Source organism: Amblyomma maculatum, chromosome 3 (assembly GCF_055883805.1).
Source record: "Amblyomma maculatum isolate TAMU_Amacu chromosome 3, ASM5588380v1, whole genome shotgun sequence".
NCBI lineage: Eukaryota > Metazoa > Arthropoda > Arachnida > Ixodida > Ixodidae > Amblyomma > Amblyomma maculatum.
The window spans coordinates 145,864,002-145,886,961 of NC_139346.1; the positions used below are offsets into that span (position 1 = coordinate 145,864,002).

The window sequence follows — 22,960 nt, forward strand, 5'->3', positions numbered from 1 at the left end:
TGGCAGTGTGTTCTCCACTGGAAACCAGCCAGAGTTCACGCACTTTCAGCGAGATAGCCATGCTAGATTGGACAGGGTTTATTCCTCGGTTGATCTTGTTTTCCTATGTACTGCATATGAGGTCAAACCTGTGTCTTTCAGTGATCATTGTCTTGTGAGTGCAGTGTTTGGTAGGAAAGGAAAGATATCGCGCTTTAACTGGCACCTATGGAAACTGAATGCCAAGCTTCTCGCAGATAAAGAGTTCCTTATGGAAGTTAAGACCGAGTTTGAAAATAGTCTTGCGATGCGACCAGTAAGTTTTGCAGCGGAATGGCACAGCTTCAAAGAGTGGGTCAAATTGAATTCCATAGAAAAGAGCAGTAAGGTGCGGCATAAAGAGAAAGAAAAAGAAAAAAAACTGAATGAACAACTCCAGCTTCTTTTGAGCATGGAAAGTTAAGTGCCAGGGCATTTCGCCAGTAAAATACGAGAGATAAAAAGTGAGTTGGAAACAATCGACAGTGAAAGATACATAGCGGCTGTTATACGTGCAAGGGCTGAAAAACTTTGGGCTGGAGAAGTACCGACAAAACGAGCGCTAGCAGACGGGAAAAGATACGCCTGCCAGAAAGAAATAAGGAGTATAAGATATGCCGGCCATATCACTGATGATGCTAAAGATATTCAGCGTGCGGTAACAGAGCACTTCGAAGAACTGCTTAGCGCTAAGCTTGAGACTGTAGGCGGCTTTCGAACAGATTTTCTAAGACTGATGCCTGCACTGAATGACGAAAGTAAAGCGCGCCTAGAAACACCGGTAACGTTGCAGGAGATACTATCTGCAATAGATGACCTGACACCTGGGAAGGCCCCTGGGCCGGATGGTCTAAGCGCCGCATTCTTCAAAACTTTTCAGCAGTATGCGGCTCAGTTTATGCTCTGTGTAATCACTGAAGCTTATGAACGTAATACTGTTCCATTGTCTTTCTCTACATCGCACATTGTTCTAATACCCAAGACAGATGATCCGGAGAAACGACAGTTGGTGGGGTCATATCGACCGATAAGCCTCACCAATGTTGACTATAAGGTGTACATGAAGGTTTTAGCAAAAAGATTGCAAAGCGTAATAAAAACATTGGTTGGGCCTCATCAAACGTGCGGCATCAAGGGTCGATCCATTGCCACGAATATACATGTCGCAAGAACCGTATTAGAATGCGTTGATGCACTCGGTGGTCAGATAGCCATGATGCAATTAGATTTGGCGAAAGCCTTTGACCGTGTTTCTCACGAAATTCTTTTTTCCATTTTGGAGCATTCTAACCTTGGCGACGTCATAGTGGAGGGTGTTAAAATGGCTTATGCGAACTGCACGACCCGTATTTTTGTGAATGGTGAACTGACTGACAGCATCGCAGTACGGTCATCAGTAAGGCAGGTCTGCCCGCTCTCACCCCTGCTTTTTGCACTGTATTTAGAGCCACTTTGCTTGGCTATCATTGATAGCGATCGCATTTTAGGGTTCAAGCTGCAATCAGCAAACGTGAAAATGCTAGCATATGCTGATGACATAGCAGTGTTTTGTGCAACTAGAAAGAGCACCTGTGAAGTCACGGGTGTCGTCCAAACATTTTGTGATCAAACCGGATGCAAGATCAATTGGGAGAAAAGGTCTGGGTTTTGGCACGGTGATTGGGACGTGACACCTGATTTCTTCTCTAAGCTGCGATGGTCTGCTCTCCCAACACGATATCTAGGCGTGCCTTTAGAATGTTATCAAGATCCCAACGTGCACTGGGTGGAAGAAACATCCAGAGTGAAAGAAAAAGCGGATGCGTGGCAAGGAAGGCAACTGTCAATGTTTTCGCGCGCTTCTATTTGCAATGTTTTTCTTATTTCGAGGCTGTGGTACCTCATAAATGTGTTGCGTATCTCACGAACCTCAATTCAGAAAATGCACCGCGTTTTTGCTGTTTTTATTTGACCAACCACATGGGAAAAAACCGCCCGGACGAATTTGTTTATTTCTGTTAAAAGGGGCGGGCTTGGCCTTGCACATTGCGTCAAGTGGTTTCGCGATTTATATTCCTCCGTGATCAAAAAGATACCTTTCTAAGAACTGTGATGCAAGTGCGATTGCAGAGGCTGCTCCCTGAATGGATTGTGTCATGTGAAAGCATGCCTGGTACTGTGACTGGCTACCTGCGCGAGGTTGTTTTTTCGTGCAAGTTGCTGGAAGCGCGGTTTTCTTTTGATTACCTTTTCAATGTTCCCAGGAAAAAACTGTATAAAGATCTCATTGACGTGATGCTGCCGGTGCCTTTTTACCGGGCATTACACTGTGGAGGCCCAGGGCAGGACGTTTTGAAAAGAGTTAAGAAGATGCCCGTGAGGCCATCAGCTAAAACGTTCCTTTTCATACTTCACTCCAATACGCTCCCTGTTAAAACCTGGCTGAAGGAAAAAGGTATCTTCGTCCCATGGACAACAAATTGCCTGTTGTGCAAAAAACCGGAAACAATTGAACACGTTTTCTTACAGTGTTGGGATGCTGTCTTTCTATGGGACGTCCTCCAAAGGACAATTAAAAAGGAACTTCCATTAACTCCATACGGTATAAGATTCCTACCAGTGCAGAACGATGATGCACCTTACGATTTAATTATGCTTCTTGGCCTCCATAGTTTGTGGAAAACACGAATGCAGGTGCGTCATCCAGATATAGATACACGATCTGCGCGTGAAAACTTTATTGGAAGTGCTGTGTATATACGCGAAACTTTCAGGATGCAGCAGGATCCGCCACAATGGCATTCTCTGTTTGATGAGTTGGTGCACTTGAAAAGATTTTAGCCGCGTACGCGTTAGCTCAAGTGTAGTTGACTTGTTTTATCATGTGTATTTTTGGTTTGTGTTTCACGGCAATAAAGAAAAAAAAAAGCTCAGTGGTAGAGCGCTGGTCTCGTAAACCAGCTGTCGTGAGTTCAATCCTCACTGGCGGCACTCGTTCTGCTTTTCCTTTTTATAATTGAGAAGAATAACACAGTTCGGTCAGGCGGAATGAAACTGTCGTTCGTTGGCCGCTATAGCTCAGTGGTAGAGCGCTGGTCTCGTAAACCAGCGGTCGTGAGTTCAATCCTCACTGGCGGCACTCGTTCTGCTTTTCCTTTTTATAATTGAGAAGAATAACACAGTTCGGTCAGACGGAATGAAACTGTCGTTCGTTGGCCGCTATAGCTCAGTGGTAGAGCGCTGGTCTCGTAAACCAGCGGTCGTGAGTTCAATCCTCACTGGCGGCACTCGTTCTGCTTTTCCTTTTTATAATTGAGAAGAATAACACAGTTCGGTCAGACGGAATGAAAGTGCCGTTCGTTGGCCGCTATAGCTCAGTGGTAGAGCGCTGGTCTCGTAAATCAGCGGTCGTGAGTTCAATCCTCACTGGCGGCACTCGTTCTGCTTTTCCTTTTTATAATTGAGAAGAATAACACAGTTCGGTCAGACGGAATGAAAGTGTCGATCGTTGGCCGCTATAGCTCAGTGGTAGAGCGCTGGTCTCGTAAACCAGCGGTCGTGAGTTCAATCCTCACTGGCGGCACTCGTTCTGCTTTTCCTTTTTATAATTGAGAAGAATAACACAGTTCGGTCAGACGGAATGAAAATGTGGTTCGTTGGCCGCTATAGCTCAGTGGTAGAGCGCTGGTCTCGTAAGCCAGCGGTCGTGAGTTCAATCCTCACTGGCGGCACTCGTTCTGCTTTTCCTTTTCATAATTGAGAAAAATAACAGTTCGGTCAGACGGAATGAAAGTGTCGTTCGTTGGCCGCTATAGCTCAGTGGTTTAAGTGACGTCAACTTGTCCAAAACAGACAGCCATTCCGGGGGTTCAGATTGCGCTCCGAAAATGCGTGTACATTACACTTTCAATGAATTACTGATGGAATGGGTGCGCAACAATATGCTTATGGCGAACATCCATTCGCGTTCTCCATATACTGTGCATACACAAGACCATTAATAAATCCCTCGGCACTTCTTCTGGCGGGGCGCATTTCAGATAGCGTATGCCAAACGGCGTTATTGGTAAGTCCTTTTTAATAGTACACTGTAGCACGTCTCACAAAAAAAAATTACGGCCGATTTGCATACTTAATCAAATGCGAAGTTGGTGCGCAGCCCTGCTTATCCCTGCTATACCTTGCCATCGCTTGCAGTCACGCAACCCGTTGTCCTGAAGCTTCTACCGCACGTAATTGTTCCTCTTAGCTTCGGCATCTTTTCCACGACGACGCTATGTGTCGTGAGCTGTTTTCTGAGCACGGTCGGCACGTTTCCTCGTTCTTTGTGCTTCTAGATTCTTGCACCGTTTAGCTGCAATATCAGAATCAGTAGACTCGCGATCCCGCTGCCTTCGTAACCGCTGTACTTCAGCACGTCGAGCACGACGAACCTGCGTCGCAGTGTCAGAGGGCCCAGCTTTATCCATTGCGACACGAAGCAGACGCGCGGCACAGCCGCATCCCGGGCACCAGACGGTAGGTGGCAGCGCGGAGCGATCGGACGCGTGGCGTACTGGCTCCGTCGATTTTCGGCTGGAACCGCAGAAATCTGGATCTGACTCCTGCGAAACTTGCGCATCTGCATCCGTGAAGGCAGCGCGATCCTGGAGACACCGATCATATCCAGGTACGCTCAATTTTCGGCCATTTAGAGCAAATCTGCGCATAACCACGTAGCGGATGAGCTAAGCCTAACGGCTGCGGCTCCCCCGCCGCTGGTTGCGGAGACGCCCGCTGGCCACCCAATCAACATGGCTCAGCACGAACAACGCGGCTACGACCCCACGACTCTGTCGTGGTCGTCTGTCCCTATAAGCCAGCCAGAGGACGGCCAATCCACCATTTCGGCGGAACAAGCTGCCCTTTTTCAAGTCGTCGAGAACCGGCGACTTCGCCGGCAAAACGCACGAGGAGCGGCCAAGTCAAAGACTCCTCTGAACAATGCGGACACGGGAGACGCTCGTGCTCCGTCTTCGAAAACTCAACAAAATTCATCCCCACTCTCCAAGTGGACGCCGAAACCAACCGTCAGGATGAATTCTGACGACTACGTGATCGTGATCAAGCCAAGTACTACGGTCGACCTCAAGACAGCGTTTCAACAGGGGGAGCTCGGCGCTGCCATTTCTCAATACATTGGTAGGCAGCACATGAACGCCATCACCATTTCTCCCAATTGGGAACAAAACATCATCGTCTGTGGCACGCAGAACGCCGAGGTAGTTCAGAAGCTGCTCACGGACTTCAAAGTTAACACCAGCAAAGGACCGCTCCCGCTTCACGGACACCTCAAGCTCACCGGTGATGTGTGTCGCGGAGTGATTACTGGGCACAACCTAGAAACCAGTGACTCTTTGAAACATCGTGTGCAGTGGCGTGGTGGAGAACTCGTCCATGTGCGCAAGCTGGGGAACTCCAACGTAGCTGTGCTCACTTTCGCGGGGCGTAACGTTCCGCGGCACGTACACTACAACGCAGAACTGACTCCCGTAAGGGGTTACAAGAAGACAGTGCCAGCGTGCTACCGTTGTGGCACCCTGGGTCACCGGGCGGACAATTGTCCCACTCCAGTGAATGAAAGATGCGGACTTTGTGGCCAAAACGTGGGGGCTGGTACTGAGGGGATGGTTCCCCACGAATGCAATCCAGTGTGTATAATCTGCGGGGGACCGCACCTCACCAGCTCCCGCGAATGCACGGGGAAATTCATCAGGCCTCAACAGCCAAGGCCCAAGATATCGGGCCCCCCCGCCAAACAGAAACGCCAACAGGAGACGCAAAACCGCGGCGGAACGCCACCAAATAGCAAGACAGCGGGATCAACTGGATCAACGCCACCACCCGGAGACGCGGCGTTCCCAGCTCTAAAGCCTCCTCCTGGCGGCGCCGCCTGCAAACAATCCAAGGTAGGCAGCTGGGCAAGGGTCGCCTCCTCTTCTTCTTCCCCTCCCCCCCTCACCAGCACCGCTGAGACGCAGGAACTTAAACGCGAGCTCGCCCTTGTGCGAGCTCAAAACGATAAACTAGCCAGTGAGCTTAACTCGCTGAAAAATAAAATCACTACGCCACCCTCCTCTAGCGACGAGGAAGAAAACATAACAGACAGGGAGATTCCTATTAATATGGAGAGTCGCTTCGGAACCCTGGAGACTCGGGTCACCGCGATTGAAACGCAGTTGGCTGATCTTCCCAAAATTATCCACGACACAAAAGCGCGTCAGCTGGACAATGTCATCACACAGGTGACACAAGCTGTAACTCACATTATCCAAAAATGGATACAGGAAAATCCTCGCGTTCTTAAACGCATGGGTGCAATGAGGGACGTTAACCGACCTTCAAAATTTAACAGAGTCATTCCCGATTAGTCTGACCTTTCTGAAGACTCCTGCATGTCTGCGCCGGGCACTAGCGGACTGGGAGGTCTTAACAACGTAATCCCACCCTCCGTATCCGAACATGGCCCCCATCCCTAAGTCGAGAGCCAGAACAACTCAGCCGCTTACACTAACGCAATGGAATTGCAGAGGTCTCAAGAACAGCAAGAAGCGGGATGAACTCCGCCTCTACCTTGAGACCTCTGAATTCCTCGTTGCCGCGGTTGCCCTTCAGGAACCCGGCGCAGGCGTCAAGCTCACAAACTACACTACATTTCAACACAACCCGCAGACATGTATACTTGTTCACAAGCAATATACTGCACAGGAAGTCACACTCCCCACAACACCACCGTTCGCGTACACGATGGTGTCAGTACTGCCCCTAAGGCGGTCTGACCCACCTGTACACATTCTAAACATTTATTGTCCCCCGAAACTTAAAAATGTTACGTTAAGCGAAATTTTCACGCAAGCTATGCAGGTAGCGGGAAAGGACCCACTTCTGATTGTCGGTGATTTTAATGCTCACAGCAGGCTCTGGGGGTACACCCGGGAGAACACACGTGGGAGGAAGCTTGCGGAACTTCTCTCTACACTCGGACTCACCCTCCACACCGATCCCACCAACCCAACACGTGTAGGAAATTCGATTCAACGCGACACTTGCCCGGACCTCACATTTACATGCAACATACGCCATGCCGACTGGCTGAACACAGAGGAAACTCTTGGTAGTGATCACTGTATAATCTACACAACCATCTACACGCGTCCACTGAAACGCCCACAAACACAAGCTTGTGTCCCGAACTGGACAAAATTCCGCACCTCTCTGTCTATCGTAGACCCCCTCCAGTCGGGATATGACACCTGGTACAAATCACTCACGTCCGCACTGAAACAACACGAAAGGCAGATACAGCTCACGGAAACGCAAACGGACGTAGACAACCACCTCCTACATCTTTGGGAGGCCCGCCGCAGCCTCACCAAAAGATGGAAAAAACAGAAACATAACAAACGCCTCAAAAAACGCATCCTCGAACTCACACATCAAGCCGCGGAATATGCTGCTCAGCTAGCCGACACTAACTGGGTAGACAGGTGCAACACGGCTGCGCGCCAGATGTCTGGTCGTAATACGTGGCGCCTATTCCGCGCGCTCATCGATCTAACACAAACACGCACGGAAACCCAACGCCACTTACATAAAGTCATGCACAACTTTACAGGAACGACAACACAGCTAGCGCACACACTCAGGGATCGATACCTGTGCACCACCAAGGACCCCCGGGCGGTCGCCTACTCGTATGCAGGCAAAGAGAACATGGAGCTGGACACTCCGTTCCAGCTCCACGACCTCCGGGCGGCCTTAAGCAAGATGAAACGCGGCACTGCACCCGGGCGCGACAAGGTTACGGTCAAGCTTTTGGCCAACCTTCCCGATGCAGCATATGTCGTGCTTCTCAAATACATCAGTAGTATTTGGGACGGAGACACTCCTCTCCCTCTCGATTGGAAGTCGGCTCTCGTCACCTTTATCCCGAAAACCGGCAAACCTATTGATGTGGAGAACCTTCGCCCCATCTCTCTCACGTCTTGTGTCGGCAAGCTGATGGAGACAATGGTGCGCGACAGACTCTCCGAATTTCTCGAAACACAGCACATTTTCGCGGACACCATGTTCGGTTTCCGCCCTCAAAAATCAGCACAGGATATACTCCTTCAGCTCCACCACGACATATTAGCTCCTGTCGAATGCTCCCACAATGACAAGGTGGTCCTGGCCTTGGACCTTAAAGGCGCATTTGACAATGTGAAGCACGAAGTAATCCTCGATCACCTCAGTCACACCAACTGTGGTAACAAAACTTTCAATTACATAAAACAATTCCTTACAGACCGCCAAGCCTACATACGCATACAAGATGCGAAACACGGGCCATACACCATCGGCTCGAGGGGAACACCTCAAGGCGCTGTCTTGTCTCCCCTCCTCTTCAATTTAGCCATGCTTCATCTTCCCTCCAAATTGGCTTCTCTTCCCGGGATTCATCACGCACTTTACGCGGATGATATCACAATCTGGGCAACGCAAGGTAACCTGGGCCACATGGAGTCCTGCCTGCAGGCAGCGGCGACCGTAGTCGACGACTACGCGACCTACTGCGGACTCCAGTGCGCCCCAGCTAAATCTGAATTTGTGCACGTACGTCCATCCCCTCGAGACACAACTCAGCTTCGCATCAGTCTCCCCTCGGGACCGATCCGGGAGGCCAAAGAGATCCGCGTCCTTGGCCTCTTCATACACCATCAACGCAGAGTTGACACCACTCTGGCCAAACTTCGCATGGTGGGAGACCAGGTGGGCCGTATGGTCCGCCGGGTCTCCAACAAGCGGGGCGGATTACGAAGCAAGGATGCACTGCGGCTTGCCCATGCTTTTGTAACGAGCAGAATCCTCTACTCGACACCCTACTTGTACCTGCGTAAACACGATGAGGATCAATTGGAGGCCATCCACCGGAAAGTCATCAAGCGGGCTCTCGACCTTCCGGTCAGCACGTCCAACCAGAGACTTCTGGCTCTGGGCGTGGTGAACACGTTCCGGGAGCTACGAGAAGCCCACTTACTAAGCCAATACACGCGTCTCACACAGACCACGTCCGGTCGCCGCCTCTTGGACCGGCTACACATCAAACACGATTACCACATTGAGGAAAGGGTGAGAGTGCCAGAACTCTGGAGACGCGCCCTCCAGGTCCGACCTCTTCCCCGCAACATGTCCAAAGAAGACCATAACGGTCGTCGCCAGGCGCGCGCGGAAGCGTTGGAGCGATACTATGGTCACCAGCAACACGTGTATTATGTGGATGTTGCCGGCCCTTACCATGGGGGGTGGTATACGGCTGCAGTCGTACACAACACAAACACGGTTAACGGGCTAACTTTCAAAGCCTACAGCACAACTCACGCGGAGGAGATTGCTATCACTCTGGCTCCCAGTATTCCCAATTCGAAACACATCATCACCGACTCGCGAGGGGCCTGTCGGAATTATAGGCTGGGATGGGCTCCCCCGCTTGCCCGGCGTATATTGCAATCTAGCTGCCGATACATAGACCCAACTCCGCATAATCTCATTTGGGCACCCGGTCACCAGGGACTCAGGGGAAACGAACAGGCCGATCAGGCCGCCCGCGCACTCTCTCCCCGGGCTATCTCCTTGTCCTTGGAAGCCTACTCCCAATCAGACAATCTGGCCCTTACATTCAAAGACATCACCGATTACTACAAGGAGGAGCACAGGCGCTACCCGGCCCCTTGTAAGGGACTGGATCGCGCTGACGAGCGCCTCCTCATCAAAAATTTTACCAATACAGTACTGTGCCCGGCGGTGCTTAAACACTTCAACCCGTCCTTTGATGGTGCGTGCCAGTACTGTGGGAAGGTGGCTGACACCTTTCACATGGTCTGGGCGTGCCAGTCAAACCCATCCATTCCCCCCAACCCCAATCCAACTAGAGAGGACTGGGAGGCGGCCCTGCTCGGCTGTCAAGACCTCAAGGCTCAAAAGGCCTTGGTTCAACGGACGCGGGCGGCGTTGCTTGCCAATGGGGCCCCGGAATAGGGGCTCCACCTAGTATTGTGAGGGGGAGACCGATACGTCTCTAACCCAAACACCTCTGTAATCATTTAATTGTTATTTATAAATGTTTTAACCACCACCACCACCGGGCACCATCTTTAGAATTGAGCGGAGACTGACACAATGTACCCCTTTACAATGTTATGTTGTGGCTGTAGGAAGAAGGAAAAGAAAATGCACGGGCCTGCTACTGGCTCTGTAGCTGAGCCACCTCCGCTGTCTCGTGCGGATAGGAGAAAGTAGTGAAGAAAGAAAAAGAAGAGGGAGAGAAAGACGCACGCCGCAAGAGCCCTCGTCCACTACCTAAGCGGTGGCGGGTGCAATGACGGCCTTCAATATATATGAAAATTCGGTGGCAGGCTAGCCCCCGCCGCAAGCGGCGGTGACCTACCAGTCCCGGCCCCATAGGGCCAGGAACAGCCCCCTTTACTATGCAATGCTCTGCGGCCGAAAGGTCTGGGGTGTGATCATAGAGGGAGAAAAAGAGAGAGGGAAACGCGCTTGAAGGCAAGCGCCAGTTAAGGCGCGGAGGCGAGCACAAGCTGCTTCACGACGCGGCCATCAGCTAGGAGCCGAGATACAGGGAGCACCGCACGTGAACGTCTACTGTCAGTGAAGCCTGAGGAGTGACTGATGCGAGGGGAGAGATGCCGAAGTTGAAGACGCGCGAGCAACACACGACTGCTCAATCCGGAGACGCTAGTGGAACGCTGTCCAGTGATAGCCGCAAAGCCCGCAACCGACACGCCCCTCCCTTACTGTCTTACTCTCTCACTGGTTACTTCTATGCGGCCGCTCCGTCCCCTCAGTGTTAAATGATGCGGGCGTAGCCACTTTTCCTTCATCCTCTTCTAGTTTACGGGGATACAGATAGACAACCCGGGTACTCCGGTACAATAGTCCGGTGCAGTGGTAAGACGCCCGACTACTGTACCGGAGTACCCGGGTTCGAACCCGACCTCGGCGGCTGCGTTTCGATGGAGGCGAAACGAAGAGGCGTCCGTGTGCTGTGCGATGTCAGCGCACGTTAAGATCCCCAGGTGGTCGAAATTACTCCGTAGCCCTCCACTACGGCTCCTCTTTCTTTCCACTTTCACTCCAACCTTTCTCCCTTCCCTTACGGCGCGGTTGAGGCGTCCACAGAAAACAAGTGAGACAGTTACCTCGCCTTTCCCTTCCTATAAAAAATCAATCAGTGTGCTGTGCGATGTCAGCGCACGTTAAGATCCCCAGGTGGTCGAAATTACTCCGCAGCCCTCCACTACGGCTCCTCTTTCTCTCTTTCCACTTTCATTCCCACCTTCCTCCCTTCCCTAACGGCGCGGTTGCGGTGTCCACAGAAAACAAGTGAGACAGTTACCTCGCCTTTTCCTTCCTATAAATAAATCAGTTTTTAAATCAGAGAAAGAGCGCGGCTTCTGCTGCAGCTGTACGGCCGCTCCCTCGCCTCAGTGCTGAGCCGCGCGACGCCCGCGTCTCCACCTTCTTTTTCTCCACTTCAAGCTCACGAAAACAGAGAGTGAGCGGCTTCGGACAGACATCGGCGAAATCCGTGATTGCGGCAAGTAGTGCTACGCACTAAAACGCATCGTGACGATCAAGGAACATGTGCTGTATAGATTTCAGTTTTTTACAAATACCACAGTTAACAGCTAGACCAAGGCACAAAAAGGCATTTACTTTCCAGCCATGGCTTCACCGGAAGAGTTCCGGTATGCAATTGAAAAAATAAATATTTAGCGGACAATCTGATGGCCATTCTTTTCACTCTATTCAACTCGTCCGGCTTCGGACCCAAATCATATACAGCGCGATGAAGATGCACAGGCAGATTCCAATAAATATTTGTAAAGCCTTTTTCTCTTAACATTGTACGTATACTCATTTGAAGATCTCGCCTTCACTATTCGCAAAGACGCGACATCTTCGCGAAGAAAAGCACTTAGAACCATTGGACCCGTAGACGTAGACGAGACTACATATTCAGGCAGTGAATCACGCAATCGCACTTGAATTACCGTTCTAAGAAAAACATAGCTTTGTTCGCGCAAAAAAAAAAAAGAACCTGGTTAGCATCTGCTTTAAGAATAAATGTTACAATCCCACTCCTCCGTTACGTACCGTAAGAAACAGATTGAATCAGCTGGTACGCTCCCATGTTGAAGCCCACACAAACGTGGCAAACATCCTATGCAGTTTTGGACAGAAATACTCGTCAAGGATAACAGATTTTAACAAGCAATAATAACGTCGTCAAAATAGCAATACCGTCAAAGAATTATCTATATAAGAATAAAAATATTGTCAAAGATGACAGATAATATATTTTAAGTTGGGAGCTGCAAGCCGGTGTCAGAAAGGCAGGTCAAACGTAGACGTGCTTCAAGATGTAGAGGTTGATGTCAAACTTGGGAGAAAGGACGGTGATGTCGTCGAGATAGGAAAGGCACGTCCTCCACTTGGGTCCACGCAAAAGGGTATCCATGATTCTCATTCTCTCTAATGTCGCGCGAGCATTTCGAGGGCCGAAACGCATAACTGTAAATTCGTTCAGGTTGTTAGGAGTAACAAAGGCGGTTTTGGATCGGTCGGTCGCTTTCATGGGGACCTGCGAGTACCCGGAACGTTAACAAAGGCGAGGACATCATTCGCCCCCTTGAAAACAGTCCACAGCGTCGTGGATGCGCTAAAGAGGAAGATAATTCTTCATAACCTTATTAAGGCGGCGGTAATCTACACAGAAGCGAATGGAACCATCTTTCTTTTTAACGAGCATAACATGCGAAGCCCAAGGGCTGCTTTAGGGCTGAATCATGCCATTCTGGATCATCCGGCCTGCTTTCTCTGCAATAACCTGGCACTCGGTTTTAGACACACTGTGGGCTCCGTCCGGTGTCGATGCTATGGTTCGCAGTAAAAGTTTAGTCATGGGAACTTTAATGCCAGTCGAAGGATGAGAACTGTTGAATTAGATTAGAAGGTTCTTCAGCTGCATTCCTCGCTTTCTTCTGACATTACTCAGAAAAAGAATTTAATGAAACCAGTTTGAGCATAAGTAATTAATTCAAAAACTTTAATACACGTTTTCGCTAAAAAAAAAAAAAAAAAAAAAAAAAAAGACCAAACGGTGCGTTGTGCCCAACGCATACATACAACCTTCAATTCTTGTTTATTTTTCCCACTTCCAGCCTTTTCTTCACATTTGCTAAACGTGGCCAGCCATCGTTCCCTACCACATGTGAGGCATTTTTTCTGGCATACTAGAAAGAGTGAACTCCAACAAGCTACTGATGCACAGTACAACGATGCTTGCACTATGACTCGTTCACGCAACCAATTTTTCAGAGCCCTGATCGAAATACGATTCGAGCTGACGAGCAGTCATGCGCCTCCAAGGGCTGACGCTTTCATCTAGCTTCCGATAGAAATGCCCGCTATATTTCATTTTGTGCTTTGCAGAGTACTGCTGATTGCGTGTGTTCGACGCTCAATGTCACGGAAGGTGCCCAGAGTACTGACCCACTAAGGCTCGCCTAAATCGGGAACGTAGGTCGCCTTCATCGATCACGAACTTAAAGGTCGCTCTTTACAACTACCCGTTCCCTCTCGGCTCACGCACGGCAAACCTCGCGGGCCCCATTGACGACGCGGGATTTTAACGGCGCAGTCAACGCTCTTCCTGCGAAACCTTCGACTGCAAAGTGCCGCCACGTGCGGATCGGCAACCCCGAGGCCGCGGTACAGGGATGGCTCGCGACGCTGACGTAGGCGTTGTGTGCGATCCTCCAAAGCTCAACCATCGCATTCACGAGCAGCCCGCAGTCTGGTCCTTTGATTTGCTGCGCTATTTATTTAAGAGGCTTTCTTCGCAAACTATATCCCCGTGTACTTACTTTTGCTGCGCGGTTAAAAGCATAGCCTATGATACTTTGTTATTGTTTCACTGAACACAACGACGCTTCCTTAGCTGATCGTTCATGAACGACATAAAGAGCAGCCAATCGAATTATCGCAGAATAAAAAACGGCCGTGAGGAACAAGGCAATGTGAAACAACGCTTCTAATGTTTATGGTTAAGCTTACCGATTCAGCGCCTTACCCCAGCGAAAGCTGATTGCCATAGCGGCCCAGAGGTATGGAGAGGTAGATATGGCTTGTTGTTTCGCATCTGTATGACTGGTTGTTGTCTCACAGACGAGTTTCAGCCTCCGAGCTGACACGCATAGGGCTCCCAACCTCAAGTTTGGAGGAGCAACCGCAGCGCCGCATCCCGCTTCTGGCGGCGGGAGGCGGGAGGCGAAATTGTAGGGGGCCGGCAGCGGAATGCAGGTATATGTGGCGACGCGTTTAGCCGTGCTAAACATACGTCGGGCGCAATACTATTAAAACTTTCGCAGTAGCATCTATTCCTTCATATTTTCGGAAAGTAGGAAGCAATTACCGCTGTTTTTTGGAGTGTCACAATATTTTGCGCGGAACGAAGTACCAGAAACCACCGGTAAAACATTGTCGCTTCATACTATGAGAAGCAGAGAAGCGAAACGTGAATAGCAGCCACCCACAAAATTAAGTGCATATTTTTGCCATAATTTGAGCTTAACTTGTATCATAGTGCAGTATTAATAATTGCAGTCGTGCCTTTGAGGCTTATTCGAATGCTGGCCTCTTAAAAAGAAAGCTCACCTAGCCTGCAACCGGCTTGCTGACTGTTTTTCACGAGTTGAAGGCAGTGTGCGTTTCTAGCATGTAGCGTTAAATATCGCAATGACGCATGCAATTAACAGGATGAATTTTTAGCTAGTTTCCTTTGCTCCGTTTCAAGTAAGCAGCACAAAAACACGACTCAGAGACGAAGAGGCGATAAGCTTCCAGCGCTTTGTGTGTATCACTTCTCGTGATGTCCACGGTGCTATTTAAGTTCACAAGGATATCTGGCGAGAGTTTTCGGCTGCAGGTCCTCAATAGTGCCGGAGTGCTAGCTTTGTCTGCTAAGTGGACAGAAAACTATGTGTGGAGTGCAGAGCCTCGTTCTGATACCTGGCCGACCACCTCTCTGCTTGTGCTGCAACCGTGTAGGACACATTCGTCGGCACTGCTGTACGCCATGTTGCGAAGAATTAGGTGCTCGCTCGATCACATGGGCACGGCTTCCTCATGTAGAGCCAGTTGAGCCGTTCTTACGGCTCGTTTTTTGGCTACGTATCGACACGTGAGGCTTCTCACATACTATGCAAGTGGGTAAAAACGTAAGTGCAGTAGCAGTTCAGCAGTCGTCAGGAGAATGATGAGAGGTAGACGTATGCAATGACTATTTGTGGTTGCAAATCGAATAAAAATATTAAAAAGGGGTGAAATCGAACCAAACATTCTCAAATATCACCTAATAAGAGAACAGAAATTTCGAACGGAACAGAAATGTCTCCTCAAGAAACACAGCTACGAAAAGAAAAATACACTAAAAATAAATTTTGTTCAGCATGAATGCAATTTACTGTTCGTGCAAGACCTACCAGGCTGTAAAAACAATACGAAGAATGGCATATACCAATGCCAAACCATTTTAGACTAATGCATTGCTAACAATGATTTACATAACAATTGCATTCAGTAAAAACATATATCATCAGGCTTAATACTCACACCAGAAAAGAGCTCGCATGCCGTAATGAGGAACTTTAGAATGGCCAAGATAGCTCCTTAACGGAGGACTAGTGACGTCGTCACCCATCCGGAGGGCAGGTGGAGAAGCAGGGCTCGCAACTTCAACATAAAAGGATCTAAGCTGCAGCGCTAGCAGGACCATGCAGAACGAGACCATCCTTTCCACGTTCCCTCGCGTCACCTGAATACAAACCTCATGATAAGGAGTGCAACCAGTAACGCGACCTTACGACGAGAGGACCGCTTAAACAACATGCTGGTTTTGCCGGGCTGCAAGCCTTTTAGCAATTCCGAACGCTGTCGTCGACTGAAGGTGCTAAAACGAAATCACTCCGTTAGATGCTCCAATGCACGGACCGCGCTGAAGCTTTATGCGGTGCGGGTGCGTGAACCGGCTTCGAGCACAATATCTCTGTCGTATTTTAAGAGTCGGCGTAGTTGTAGTAGTTGTCGGCACCGGGTATCGGAAATTATTAATAGAGGACTGCGTAAACAAAATTCATATCAAACAATTTTGTGGATATAGTGATTGATAATTGATTGGTGTGTGATAGGCGATGACGAGTTAATGAGCTCATTGTAATGAATTGATTAATTGACGAATTAAATAAATAAAAAATTTAGAGACAGAAGGCTTCAAGCTGTCAAAATGTTCAGAATGAAAAGCCAATGCTTGATGAAGTTAATTTATAAAATGGTCAGTATATAACTGATTAATTAGTTAACCAAGTTATTAAAAACATGAGAAATGAGTCCGAAGGTGTCAAACGGCTCAGAATAGAAAGCCAGTGCTTTCTGATGCTAAGTATCGATGTATAACAAAGTTAATATAGTAAAAAAATGAAAAGGGAGAAATACAAGAAAAATACAAAAGTACAAAAGTGCAGAACATCGCCGTGTTTGTGAAACGCTATCACGTCATACCTTTTACGGCGAAGCTTAAGTGTCCTCCTAATTTTTTTCTCGCCTTTTGATGGCATATATGCTAAGTTTCTAGATTCTAGATCACAAAAATTGAGAACGATCAAAGTGGCCACAGCGAAACATCCGCGACAACGCACGTGAGCTGCAGCCTTATCCTCAAGCTGGGCCACTTCCATGCGCTCTGCGTCTCTTACTAGGCCCATCGTCTCTTGTCGCAGTGATCTAAAGCGAAAGATCATTACCAGTTATGATTACAGCCAATTGTCGTCTCCATCGAGCCACACGCAGTCACATGTCACGTGATGCTGCATTTTGTTTTCTTCCTCCCTAGCGTGGTAGGAGCGGCGTCGGCCCTGTGGCCGTCAACGCATTGATTTTATGCACGGCTTGGCATCACCGCGCACGGGCTTTTCCGCATGCTGGCGCTCCCTTCTCTTATGGAACAGCAAATGAAGTCATGCGACTAGTGAAAGATGTTATAATTTAGAAATGTCGAGATATTTTGAACCGAGCTTAGATGGCTTAGATGAAAAAGAAATTGTAATTATTGAATGCTTATGATGTACGAATAATGAAAGTGGGGTACGCATAGAATTTATTAGTAATGGAATATGTAATGTGAGGAACACAAGAGGTGCTCCTAGAATGCGTCAGTAAAGATAAAGAAACGCGCATGATATGAATGAACGACCGAGGAAGAAAGAAAATCGAACGGATGTTAAGTGGTCTACAAGCGAGCGAGCGGCCGCCGAGCTCGAGGTTTCAAAAACATAGAAGGAGATAGTGTGCTCGTGACGGTTGGTCGTCCCTGCAGACGGGACTCCGTGAATGAAGCGGTGGATCGCTTTTGACAACTCAGGTTGCAACATGATGTATTGGACGCAATAGGCATTACGGACTACCTCAGCAGCAAGGCTATACCTCTATGTGTCGACGTAGGTGAACTCATGAAGCCTTTCACGAGTGTACTTTACCCGCCTTCGTGAGCGAAGTTTAAGTATCCCTTGAAGGAACTTAACCACGTTGCATCGGTCAAATGTCCGGGGTATAGTCTGGGTCTCTTATGTCATCTTTTTTGTGTTCCCCATCGTACCTTGTCTTTTGTATAAGTTGTCCTGCCTGCGTTGTCGCCTGTGAATTATCTCACAGCTGTCAGTGGGAACCTACACATTAGCTGATATCGATAACGTAACTCCCCATGCTGTCACAGAGGAAATTAGCATCATCCTTACATGTAGAGCTACAGTGTTGCTGTCGTGCTGCACTTCTACCACTTGGGGTTTTCAGCGTGCGTACACTAGCATCGCACAGCACTCGGGCATTTCCTCATTTCATCTACATTGAAGTGCGACCGCCCTGCCCTGGATTCGATCCAACGAACTCACTCTCAGGAGCTGGCTGCCTCAGCCGCTGCACCACTGCGGTGGGTGCTCAATCATAGTCAAGGAGTTAGTCGCTTGAACACGTTTACAACGATAGGCACCTTCTCTTAGTACCACGCCGCAACTTCCGATTATTTTCCTGGCCAATAGGAGTGCACGGTACCTGCGTAAAGGTGCACCTTGGCACCTCACGCACAGGAGGAATACTGCTCACAACAGATCCTACCTGGGTAACTGCGAGCCCACGTGATTTCTCGAGTCACTGGATGAGTCATGCACCATGGAGTAACATGTAATTCTTCCCTGTAGTAAATGCAATCTCAAACTTTGGTGAGAGAGGAGAAGAGAGAGAGAATAAACTTTAATTGGTTAACGGAATTGCGTGGGCAGTTTCCTTAGTCCAGGATTCTAATGGTTTGAGATGCCTCACGGCACGGGTCATGGTGAGCAGCTAGCGCTGCTCAGAGAAGACCCGTGTGAGCCAGCTGCGCCTCCCACACAATTTGGTTGAGTGGTCGAGTTTTATATTTTTCTGATTATTCTTCGGAGTTCCATATCATGTAAATGATCTCATAAACTTCTCCGCATGCTGTGCATGCGTTATTTTTTTATTTTTCGGCCAGATTTTGTGGTTCTCGGCTACGTTTTACTGGAGCAGTTCTAAAGCTGTGCGAGCACCACGATTCGTTTCACCGTGATCCCCAAGCCGTCCCCATCAAAGTGTCCACTTTCGCTGTGCGGTTCTCCGACCCACGGTGGTGCGCTCACGGTGCATCTCGCCTCTGAGATCAATAGCGCACTTTTGAGTCGATGCACGTCGGTCGCATTTCGTTGACCACGAGATGTGGCTGCGGTGGGGGGCATCAAACGGGCGCCCACAGGACGCGGTTAAATCGGCCACTGGGTGATTTCGGCTGTTTCCTCTATTTTTCTTAGTCTATTCTTTTTTTTTTTTTTTTTGCTTGTAGCAACAGCCGAAGGCTCTTCCAAAGGTGGTTTCGTGACCGGCATCAAATAATTTGTCGCCTTGCAACGTTGGTCATTTTGGCGCTTGAAGAGGCGTGCGTCCTCCCACTTCAGTGTTCACAGCTCCGTTCAAATGGCTGCCTGTAACTATAGCTACTGAATACCAGGTGTTGACATGTGCAGCAAATGGTTCAGAAGACGCTACGAACCTCTACAGTATTGCAGAGCGGCCGTATAAGCCGTCACACATACAAGCCACAAAAATGGCTAGGCGATGACTTCGTCGTGTACAGATTGAGGAAGTTTATAATAGAGGAGTTACTCATTAACATCCCACAAGCGCAGAATCACGGCTACAGTAGAAAGCAATGCTGCTTCCGCCAGCACTGTGTACTTTTTTGCCTCCCTACCTCTTCTCATTAATGTTCAAGCTAGCCTGCCCAAACGGAATCGCCCCAACCTGACCGGAAACACGCCACTTCACCGAAACTTCGCACTTCAAGAAAAAGACATTCTGGTGCTGCTCCAAAACTGGGCTAATTTTCTCGAACTTCACAAACTTCCGTCAGATCTGTATAGGTTTCCTACGTCGCATTATAACTGTGCTTGGGTGTATTCTAGTGAGTAATTGCTCACTACAGATTTACTCCGCCTTGAAGGATTTCGTTAAAACATTGGAGTAATGCAAAGAATTTGTTCGCTTTCACACTAGATAAGGTTGAACAGTTTCGTTAACGACACCCTGTGACAGTTCCCTACCGCCTTATGCCCGCAAATATCTAATAGTATATGTCCACCTGAGTGTCTCCTACTCCCTCCTATGGTTGCCTCCTCTTCGAATCCTTACCGTTATCTTATACTACCACCGGCTCTGTGGTTATAGTATTACATTCTGTGCCTGTGACCATATTTTGTCCTTGGTTTGGCTTACATCTTTATTTAGTGTTTGCTTTCTACCCATTTGCTTTTTGGATCGCTATCTCTACGACTTCCACTACGTCGAAAATCGGCTATATGACTATGTCTGCCGTTCTCATCTCAAAAAAATATCAGATAAAAATGGTCGTGACTGCGCACCGATTGGGTTTTGATCGTCGTGGTGCGGCGCGGACTAGTTAGCTTCGCTCGCCACAGCACCAGAGCACTACGCTATCGCCGCAGCCAGTCACCCATCGTTGTTTTTGTTGTGCCCTAAATAATGGCACATACCCACGAGGGGGATTGGCCACACATGTAACTATCAGAAATAGAACTTTAATGTGCGGTGAGATTACATGATATACATTATTATATATTGTCCTGTGTCAGCTTCGAAGCCCGCAAGCAGCCTGGCACCAACGACGAAGCCGCTTGCTCGAGGAGGAGGAGGAGGAGGAGGAGGAGGAGGAGGAGGAGGAGGAGGAGGAGGAGGAGGAGGAGGAGGAAAAACTTTATTTAGCCCTATATCATTTGGCGGTTTTGGACGTCTTCAGAGATGTCTGCTTGTTGTATCCACAAGAGTCTTCTCTGTCGACCTCGTCCACGTCTACACAATGGTCGGTTGCCCTCAATCCAGGGCTCCGCTGGCTACTGCCGCCCGTTGGGCTCGCTGTACCAGACCTTGCTGGTCTTCGCAGCGGTCGCTGGACAGCAAAGTCTCCCATTGCTCCGCACTCGGGTTTCGAATTTTGGGGACCACATCTATGTTTTGACATGCCCATGTGATGTGATATAGTGTTGGTTTTTCATCGCACCACGGACATCTGTCAGCGTATATGGTAGGGTGCATTTTGTTTAGTATGTGTAGGTTTGGGTATGAACCCGTCTGTAATTGTCTCCATATGACAGCTTCCTCTCTGGTGAGAGAACTGTGCGGTGGGGATATCGCATTCTTCTTCCTCTATAGTTTTCTAGTATGGCCGAGTATGCCTTGGGTGCTGGTAAAAGTTCCGCGGACCCGTCGGATTCTCGGAAAGTAGTGTATGCTCGAGCTATCCTGTCAGCCTCTTGGTTCCCTGCCACCCCCATGTGCCCCGGTACCCACATAATTTTGTGTCTGGTCTTGTTTTCTTCGTGGTTTTTAATTCTGTCGCTCGCTTTGAGGCGTATACGGAGCGCGTGACGACCAATCCTACCATTCATGAAATTTCGACAGGCTGTTTGAGAGTCCGTGAGTATCGTTAGCGACCGCCCAGCTCTATAGCCCTCAGCCACCGCTAGAGAAATGGCTACTTCCTCGGCCTCTGCTGCTGTGCAGTGTCGGATAGAGGCGCTGGTCACTTCGCGTAGAGACAAATTGACCACCGTGGCCATTGCAGTTTTGTTGTGTCCTCCTTTCGAGGACGCGTCTGCATACACGGTCGTGTCTTGAGGAGCGTATGTTTTTTGAATAAAATCGGCCCTTGCTTCTCTTCTACCTTGGTGGAGGTTAGGGTCCATGTTTCTCGGGATTGGAGCTACCTTGAGGGACTTGCGAAGTTCGTCGGGGATCGTTACCGTCCTCGCTATTTCTCGCATCTGCTCACAGTATCCGAGTCTCTGTAAGAGCGCTCTTCCAGTCGTTGTCTGCAGCAGCCTGAGTTTTTGCGACTCAAGCTGCGCCTCGCGTAGTTCTTCGAATGTGTTTTGCAATCCAAGCGCCATGGGCTTTTCTGTAGACGTGTTGCGCGGTAATCGGAGCGCCATCTTATACGCTTTGCGTAGCAGGGCATCCGCTTGTTGTATTTCACTCTTGTTGAGGCACTGGTAGGGCAGGATGTACATAATTCGGCTCACTACCAGGTTTCTAACTAATTTTAGTGTGTCCTCTTCGCGCATGCCATGCCGCCTGTTGGTGATGCGGGTGATCATGCGTGTCACTTGTAGCGTTGTTGTTTTGAGCATGGTAAAAGTGTGACTACTGCGTTGGTTCGATTGAACCGACATACCTAATATTCTTATTGTTGTCTTTTCAAGGATGGGCATTCCTTCCAGGTAGATATTGAGTTTCAGGTTCTAAATGGTTGGGACGGTCCGGTTTTGTTTGTCTCTCCACACTCGAAGCAGTTCCGATTTCTCGGTCGAGCATGCGAGTCCTCTTTCTCCGAGATATTTCTGCACACAGGAGGCCGCTTCCTGTAGTTTTTCTTCCTTCTCCCCGAGGGAACCGGTGTTCGTCCAGACTGTTATGTCGTCTGCATACATGGCGTGCCTGATGCCTTCGATCTTCTCTAGTTTTCGTGCTAGACCTATCATAGCTATATTGAAGAGGATAGGTGAGATGACTGATCCTTGGGGTGTTCCTTTGTTTGGCGCGTGAATTTTGTTCGATCGAAGGTCTCCCATGCCGATGGTGGCAGTTCTATCTGATAGGAAGGCTTTGACGTACCCGTGTATTCTGCGTCCGCAGTCCAGGTCGTCTAGGCCTCTAAGGATCGATAGCTTCGTGACTGACGTTATCAAATGCCCCCTTGATGTCAAGGGCCATTATGACATTTTCACCTGTTCGGGGTACGTTGCGGAGCACATCTTCTTGTATTCGAAGCAGCACGACCTGCGTCGAGAGTTTTGCTCTGAAGCCGAACATGGTATGGGGTACATGTTCATTATCTTCCATGAAATTTTGCAGTCGTAGCATCACCACCCGCTCGTAAAGCTTGCCGAGGGTTTAGGTATCATAGTTACTTCGGCGTGTTTCCAGTCTTCGGGAACCGTCTCCGCCTCCCTGTGTTTGTTTAGAAAGCTTACGAGCTCTTGTATGAGGTCGTCACTCAGGTTTCGGATCAGGGCATGGTCGATTCCGTCGGCTCCTGCTGCCGTGTTTCTGGTCGTATTCCTTATGGCCGCATAAACTTCTTCCACAGTTATTGGGCGGTCGAGTCTCTCGTTTTCGGCTCCGCGATAGGTTCCTTGGTATCGTGAGGGGTTGTGATCACCGAAACATTTTTTTCGTGCCTTCTCTAAAAGGTCAGTGTCCGAACCCACGAAGGATTGGATGA

The 22,960-nt window shown here is 49.0% G+C and overlaps 5 non-coding genes across 5 annotated transcripts; all 5 read left to right on the forward strand.

Annotated features, from left to right (window-relative positions):
• The first annotated feature begins 3,064 nt into the window (after positions 1–3,064).
• Positions 3,065–3,136, forward strand: TRNAT-CGU (transfer RNA threonine (anticodon CGU)). Its single transcript has one exon. It is a non-coding gene; the product is annotated as a tRNA-Thr (tRNA).
• A 76-nt stretch (positions 3,137–3,212) lies between these two features.
• TRNAT-CGU (transfer RNA threonine (anticodon CGU)) lies at positions 3,213–3,284 on the forward strand. The gene has a single exon. It is a non-coding gene; the product is annotated as a tRNA-Thr (tRNA).
• Positions 3,285–3,360: 76 nt separating this feature from the next.
• On the forward strand, positions 3,361–3,432 carry TRNAT-CGU (transfer RNA threonine (anticodon CGU)). The gene has a single exon. It is a non-coding gene; the product is annotated as a tRNA-Thr (tRNA).
• Positions 3,433–3,508: 76 nt separating this feature from the next.
• TRNAT-CGU (transfer RNA threonine (anticodon CGU)) lies at positions 3,509–3,580 on the forward strand. Its single transcript has one exon. It is a non-coding gene; the product is annotated as a tRNA-Thr (tRNA).
• A 76-nt stretch (positions 3,581–3,656) lies between these two features.
• Positions 3,657–3,728, forward strand: TRNAT-CGU (transfer RNA threonine (anticodon CGU)). The gene has a single exon. It is a non-coding gene; the product is annotated as a tRNA-Thr (tRNA).
• Positions 3,729–22,960: the final 19,232 nt, after the last annotated feature.